Source organism: Parasteatoda tepidariorum, chromosome 2, assembly GCF_043381705.1.
Source record: "Parasteatoda tepidariorum isolate YZ-2023 chromosome 2, CAS_Ptep_4.0, whole genome shotgun sequence".
Classification (NCBI taxonomy): domain Eukaryota; kingdom Metazoa; phylum Arthropoda; class Arachnida; order Araneae; family Theridiidae; genus Parasteatoda; species Parasteatoda tepidariorum.
Genome location: NC_092205.1, coordinates 19804245 through 19812771, shown reverse-complemented (window position 1 = coordinate 19812771; position 8527 = coordinate 19804245). Strand labels below are relative to the sequence as shown.

The 8527-nt window shown below is 25.6% G+C and overlaps 1 protein-coding gene across 2 annotated transcripts in view; it reads right to left on the bottom strand.

Moving 5' to 3' along the window:
• LOC107457577 (zinc finger protein 346) overlaps positions 1-3320 on the bottom strand; it is a 12966-nt gene extending 9646 nt beyond the window's left edge. Inside the window, exon 1 of one of the 2 annotated variants that reach the window (XM_071177256.1) lies at positions 3103-3320. The gene's annotated coding sequence lies outside the window, so the exon portion shown is untranslated. The remainder of the gene's footprint in view (positions 1-3102) is intronic. The other variant, XM_016075770.4, reaches the window with a different exon arrangement.
• Positions 3321-8527: the final 5207 nt, after the last annotated feature.

Genomic DNA, 8527 nt, shown 5'->3' with positions numbered 1-8527 from the left:
AAAAAAAAAGAAGTTGAAAAGTAAAATATTTACAAGAATCTATTTTTAAATAAAATTCTGAGACATAAACATTAAATTAAGTATGAATTTTTCATTCAAAACGAAAACCGCTTATAAAAAATACAATAGCGGTGTGAAGATAGAAGTGAATAAGAAAGAAATTTTTAACTAGAATAGAACCATCATTTTCCTACTCAATCAACGTAATAGGGTTGCACGCTGTAGCAAGATGTGACGCATAGATCGGTTGGGTTACCATATTCTCAATTTTGCGGTTTTCAGAGAGCTTATTCTCGACCGCGCCAAGCGGTGCCAAAACCGTGAGCATTTCCGTGAGTGCCACCGGGGGACCAACTCATTTTCCGCGCCCTCTATGGTGTAGGACTTAAAATAGAACATTTCAGAATCACTTTAAGTTTTAGATAATGTAAAAACTTAAATCCGCCGCATTTGTCATTGTTTTTTGAATGTTACTTAAAATAAAATTTTGCAGCTTGATATAGTGATTTTTAAGTGACTTAATAAAGTTTTATTCCATTCGGTTTAAAATTAAACAGTGTATGTTACTAATGTAGTTTCTATTGCACATAGAATATTATGATTGTGTTTATTGTTGTTTATTAAGACGTTTTCCAGTCTGTTAATAATGATAAAAAACACCCTATGTGAAAATTAACTACAATATTAATAGATATCTTGTTTAATTTTTAGGTAAAGTTAATAAAAGTTTGAAGAAGTTATAGAGCCTGCAATTAGCAAATTAAATTTAGAAAGAGAAAAGCATTTTACTGTAGAATTTAATTTTCATTATTCTTCAGGAATTCAGTTCCCCTTTAAATCTGACACGTTTCCCCTCTTTGCTCCTTTCTAGCTTCGTCTCTGATAATATCCCTAATAATAGTGAAATTTTAAGATTTCCTTTAGAAAGAAATTTCAATCATGGCGTGAAATTTAACGCATTTAGTTGTAATAAATCAAACTGGCTAAACAGTCATAATAAAGAATTGCTTATTTAAAAAACGAAAGATAAAATTTTTTTAGTTAATCAGTAAAAATTAAAATTGCGTGGTATTAAATGTATAAAGCAGAAACTATGCATAATTTAACTAATTATGTAGAATTATAAATTAAAGCAATACGCGTTTGCACATCCTATAGCCGATTATTGAAATATATACAGCTCAGATACTACATATTTGTATATGTGATTGTACTGCTTAAAAAAGCATTTGCCTTTTGATACAAAGGAATACAATAGTGATATTTTGTACTTTCTAATAATTTCTAACAAATGCACTTTTTATAATGATCAATTGTAATATATCCATGAAACATAGCCTCACGTATCTTAAAAAAATAGCGAATTAAGAAATTTTCTAGACAAAATACGTAGTAAATTTATACAATTATTGTTTAAAACTTTTCTAAAAATCAAAATTTGTGTAATTAAAATTGTTTTAAAAGTTGAAAAGCTGATTAAAGTAATCTAAACAAAAATATCATCTGTATCTTTTTATAAAATAAAACGATTTAAAACATGAACAATTATATTTATTAAGCGTTTTATTTATCTTATAAAGATATTAATATATAAGTTTGAATACTAGAGAAACATAAGACACGTAAGAGTCTGTTTTATTTTTTGATAAGTAAAAAAAAAAAAATTATTGCTATTAAATGTTCAAAGCAGAAACTATGCATAATTTAATTATGTAGAATTATAAATTAATGCAATACGCTTTAACACATCCTATATAAATTATTGAAATGTATACAGTTTAGATACTACATTTTTGTGCATGTGATTGTACTGCTTAAAAAATGAATGATTACAATAGTGATATTTTGTACTTTCTAACAACTTCTAACAAATGTACTTTTTATAATGATTAATTCATTAAAATTGTAATATATCCATGAAACCTAACATCACGTATCTTAAAAAAATTGCGATTTAAAAAATTTGCTAGAAAAAATACTTAGTAAATGTATACAATTATAGCTTAAAACTTTTCTAAAAATAAAAGTTTGTATAATTAAAATTGTTTTAAAACTTGTAAAGCTGATTAAAGTAATCTAAACAAAAATATAATTTGTATCTTATAAAATAAACCCATTTAAAACATGAACAATTATAATTTATTAAACGTATTATTTATTTTATTAAGATAATAATATGTAAGTTTGAATATTAGCGAAATATAAAACTCGTAAGAGACAGTTTTACTTTTCGATAATTAAAAAAAATGATTGAGGTCATTAATTTAAGGAGTTGAAAATTTGTATAAAGTAGTAAGCACAAACAAACTAAAACAGTTTTGAAAAGAATATTGTCTAACATTTATTAGTTTTTTTTTCGAATACTTTTTTTATGATTTAAATATTAAAATATTTGAATAGAACGTGTATTCTGAAATGTTTTCATTATTATTTTTATTTTAAGGGTATAACATTTTCGAGAGTAATAATTTTAAGGAAATAATGATACGTTTACACAAAATGAACAATCGTATTAATTAAATATTCAATAGATTTTAGTAATATTTTTACCATACCAATTTTATTTAAGTTCTATAGTAACATGAAACAGATAAAATCTCTCTTTTTTTTAGAGAAACAAAGGGGTAAAAAATAATAATAAATATACTTTTTTTGAATTATCATAAAAGTTTTGTTATTAAACACTTTTTTTTCCATACTATACTTTTTTAAGGAAGAAAAAAATGAAATCAAGATAAGTATTATTTTAATTATGAGTTTAACATTTTTGAAAGCAATAATTTTTAAGAAAATAAATAATTTTTTCACATAAAATGAATAATCATAATTAAATATTTATATTATTTTATTTTTATACACTTTTTAAAACTTTATTTTTGTCGAAATTCTAAGAAACATGCGAAAATTAACTGAACTCTTGCATAAAAAAGTGTTATAAAGAATATATATTAAGAAATATATTGAAAAATACATATATTATATAATAAAAAATACATTTGAACTTTCTTTTTGAATTTCCTAAAATTCGATTAAAAAATCGTTATTTAAAAGCAAAAAATTTCACTTTAAAAATTTATATATAAAAATGAAAAAATAATATACTTACTAACAAATCAGACAAGCTAAAGTTATTGTTCGTAATCCAGAAAATATCACTCGTAACACTTAATTCAAAACACTTCTTAGCAGAAATAGAATCACCTCCGGTTTTCCGCGGATATTTATACTTAGAAACAGAAACTCAAACTAAAAAGACCGAAAAATCAATTGCCCCGGGACATTGCGAACTGAAACTCAAAAATCGGGTATAACTTCGTCCTTTCCTGCCATTCTGACCTTCGAACTCACACGCTGTATTTTATCTTATCAATGTAACTAATTAGTTTCCGTCTCCACAAAGAAAGTTCAGTTTGTTTTTTTAAGAGTTTAGTCATCGTGTCGTTAGAATTAATTAGAATCTTCTTATAGGAGATGTAAATTAAATAAATAAATAATTTGCTTAATATTATAGCGGATTTTTTTTATTATTACGATAAGATGGAAATTTCGTCTAAATAAATTTATTATTCTGATGATCGATTTTTAGTTTCAAACTATAAATTGATAAAAAGAATTTCATTTTTAGTTAATGAACTGTGTATATTTTTACTCATGTTTTTTTCGCATTTTACATAGTTTTATTTTTGTATTTCTTAAAAGTATTCTAGTTTTTACTTTATTTTATTTCTTCTCACACAATTTTTCAAACATAAACACAGTGAGTTGCTCTTTTTACGTATAGTTTAAGAATATATAATTATTTAAAAAGTCAATGTAAGAAACAGATACTCAGTGCATTTATATTTTAAGATAAATAGTTATGATATTCATTCAAGAGAATTCTGATAAGCGTATTTTGATGTTAAGATTCAAAATGTATATAAAGAAACACAAGTGATTAAAGGAAATATTTCAAAAATGTGACGCATTTTAACGTTTGAAAATATGAATAAAATAATTAAGGTATTAATTAATTTAGGATATTAAAGTATTTAAAGATAAATAATAAAAATATTTGTGGTGAATAATTCGTAACTACGTATTTTTATAACTAGGCACTAAATGTCAAAAAAATATTCAAGTTAAAGAATGTTTTAAAAATATATAACAGTTTAAATTTTTAAATCATAAATAAAATTTTAAATGATTTCAAAAATATTAGCGAGAGAAAATTATGGCTCAAAATTAAAAAGACAATTTAAAATTAGGTAGTCGTAAAAAATAATTTATTTTTTGCTATCATTTTATTTTATCACTTCGATTTTTAAATCATTATTATATAATCATTATTACATATCACTATATATAATCATTATTAAATTAGATTTTTATATCAGGTTTATTGAGTAAGTAATCAGGGACTCAAATTTTGCAGAAAAGCCAACAAGTTAGTTTTTTAAAATTTGCCGTATAAAGAATTAAATTATTGTTGCCTTATATCTCGCTTAAATTTTGCTACACTATTAATGGTTAGTGTTATTTAATTGCTGCCTTAAAGCTGTTTTTTTACACTATATTTTACTCGTGAAATTTAATTTATAATTTAAGAAATTGAAAAGAGTAATCGATCTCTATCGATTTTCAGTAAAAGGACGTATGCTGAAAATTTTAAGAGCAAAGAATATTTGTTCTCAGTCAATGGCGTTCAGATGTGTCTGATCAGACTCCTCTGCAACTCCTTGATTAGAGTAAACTTCCTGATCAGACACCTCTGAAAAGCGGAGTATAATCAACGGAGCATAAAAAAAAACAACAACGTAACTCTGGTTAATAAAACCAAAATATAGGGTATTTAAACCATTTATTTGTTAATTGTTTCGCTCATGTAGTAACGATTTACCTGAAATTCTGTTTTCAAAATTATAGTTCTTATTACCATGCATTTAGTAAAAAAAATACAAAAATGAAAAGTAAATTTAACCGAATAAATGGTTTTTTATGCCAGGCTATGCTAGAAAAGCATGGCATAAAAAATAACTCTGATAAAATTTCGTATTTATTACATTGATAGAGTTACCAAATTTTAACACATTCACGAATTTTTTTCGCTTATTGTAGAATTTTATTTTAATGTTAATTTTACCAAAATTATCATCGCTTAGGTAGTTATCATCGCTTAGGTACTGTTCTATGAAGAAAATTAATTAAGAAATAAAATATTCGAGAGAAACAGAATTACAAGTAAAAAGGAAAAATATTTATATTTTGTCACATCCGTTTATATGACTCAGCTTAGATCTTGTGATTTTCCTACAATTAGTTCAGATTAAATTGACAGAGTTAGTTTAATTTCTCAGAACACATGACCTCTCATAACGAGTGATTAAAATGTATCATAATTCGAAGTGAAAAAGAAAGCATAATGGACAGCACTATTGAGGTTCATTTTTGGCTTCTTACGATTTTTAGTTTATTCCAGAATTTTAAATTGTGTGTTAATGAAAAATAGATTTAATATATTGGAAAAAAACGAGTAAAAAGGACAATGCATAATACTGTAAAACGCAATGATCGAAAAATAAAACCGCTTTTTATAATTAAATATAATCTGACCGAGTGTAAAATTTTAAAAGAGTATAAGAAATTCGTATAAAAGCCATGATAATTGTTTTTAAATAAACGTCACTATAAAAGAGTTTCTCAATAATAAAATTAGCTTGTTCCAGTTCGCTTTAGAGAAAATTTTGTTGCACAGAGGTTAGGGATTTTTATAGATATTTAAGTAAACCTTACAAAACTTTTTTACATTATGATACGCTCAAAAGCGTATAATTATGAATTCCAACTAAAAATACACTTCAATCACTTTATTAATTTGGTTAAATCATAAATTTTTGAAGTAAAAATAAGCGATTCAATGTGCACCTGCGTTTATTTTGCTTTAAAAAAATGTGATTTCATGCTGCTTTGAATTTTGTAATGATACATTTTCCTAAAAATGCTGTTTTCAAATTTAAACGAATAATTGGATTTTATGCCACGCTCTAAGGTATCATGCTAAAATTACCGCATTTTATCTTTACAGTTATAAAACCATATTTTAATGTTAATTTTATCAAAATCATTGTCTGAACGCTCCGGTAAGGGAGTGATGTTACCACTGAGCCAGAAACACACTGAGTTTTAAAATATTCTGGTAAGTTTGACCATCATAATTTTCTTAGGGTGGGATATGATGGAATTAACAATTTTTTATTGTTCGTCTTTTTTCAAGGCACTACAGCCTGTTACAGACTAAAGCTGTCCCAAGTAATCATTGCTATGGTTCATATAATTCTTTTTCTACTTCTCCAAAAATGTTGTAGATGATGGCTATTTTTTTTTGTTCCCCTCTAATGCTTTAACTAATTCAAAATTAAAATTTTCGTTTGCAATTTTTTTAAAAAAAAAATGTAGGAGAATCGAGAAGTTTAACGTCTGTAAATGATAAAAAAACCTCTCAAAAATTATTACAGGGTTGCAGCCACTTCTTTTAAGTGATATTTAACTTTAAGCTATCTTCTGTGTGAGAAGAAATGATTATGCAGAGAGACTCTACTGTACTCTAGTATAAATACGAAAATATGCTTGATTTTCATTTAATTTAATTGAAACTTTTATATATTAGACTTCTGTTACATAATTTTGCAACAGCACTTATAAAATTTAGCCCCAAAATATGGATTTAAAAACATTAACTGAAATATTGAAGAAAAAAAAGTGTAAGGACGTGTTCTAAAATACTTACAATTTTTGTCAATAATCAAGAAAACTAACTTTTTTCTCTCCAACCACTTGGATTCTGCCGAGTGGTCATGGATTCTGAAAAATCTCTCAAACTGTTAATAATTTTTCCCAAGCGTCCTTAATAGCGAAGATTAAGATCCTGTTGTTAGCACTGTTATTGTGTGCCATTGTTATTGTGTGTTATTGGATTGAGGCTCCTTCCCGGCCAATCAATTAAATTTTCAGAATTATCTTTAAGCCAGAATTCTTGCGCTCTTAGAAACGTGTATCGAAGCATTATCCTGTTAAAAAAAATACCTGAAGCAATCAGTGGCTATTCAGTAACAAACTTTTTCCTGTATATCATCATATTTGTCGAAATTTATTTTACTGTTAATTAAGACTGTTGGAGTGGTTCAATTTGTCGCAAAAGCGCACCAAACCATCACTGAGCCACCATATTGACGTATGGAAGACTCTTCTTTGAAGACTGAACTTTTTTCGTCAGACAAAAGGACATCTGTTTATTTTTGACCGAAAGAAATGTATGTTTTGGCTGAGTCAACTCTTCTCTTATGTTGATTTGTAAAAAGTGAACTTGACCCTAATTTTCCATGATAAAATATGAGGATGTTTATTTTAAACATTTTGAACAATCCTTGATGAACATGGATAATTCAAATTTTGTCTAACTTCATTTGCAGTTCCTTTTTTCTGGAAAATTCTTCTGAGAATCATACTTTTCCGTCAACTAGAGCAAATTTCAGGTTTCCCAGTTCGTTTTTTTTATGCCATACATTCTAGGATTTTTTTAAAAACATTATGAGCTACTGTTTTAGATTTCTTGATTCTTTTTTAAATTTTACGTTCACTTATTCCACATTCTTGAAAAGGAACAATTTTCCTTTTTTCAGAATAAAAAAAATATGAACTCCTTTGAATAGGACGATGAAAGTTGACTATTGTGAAATTGTATTCACGAACTAATTCTCTTAATTCTGATTGTCATTTGCTATTTTTAAATACACAAATTTTTCAACAATTTGGGGGGAAAAAACAATGTCTTTATACTTTTTTCCTATATCAATAAAAATCAAAAAGTAAATTAAAACAGGTTTATATTTGAAGAAATAATTGAATTTTACTCTTATTTTTATTTCAAAAATTTACCCACGATTCCGTAAATAAGAGTTCTAGAATTGGTAATTTTTCGTTTGTCCTTATACTTTTTTCGCTCATGATCTATATTTATAAATCTTTCAAAATACTATTTAATGTTTTATTAGTTTCAGAAATATTAACATTATAGAATTCTATACAATAATATTTAAAGTTCCAAATATGTACATTTAAAATTCCAAACTTTTGACTTTCTATTTTTTATTTTAACGGCACAATAATTTGAAATGAAAAAAAAAAGTTTAAATGTGGTTTTTCTTTCATTACTGTTTTTAACCAGCAATGTTTATTCCTAATAATATTTTTCCCCATATGTATTTTACGATACTTTATTTTGTCAGGTCATAACCTGAATTAATAGTCTTCTTTTTTAATTTTATTTTGGGACATGTTTTTAAGAGCCGATTTATTTAATATACATAATTTAAATAATACAAATATTCCAAAAATCCGTCTTTCATAATTTTTTGTCCAGCATTAAACGCTAGTAACTATTCAATATTTCAAGACTAATAAATACTAATAGAGACATATGTTCATGACTAATAAAAACACAATGGTCTCTTTTAATGAAATATTTTTATTCTGTAACGTTTCCGTTAAT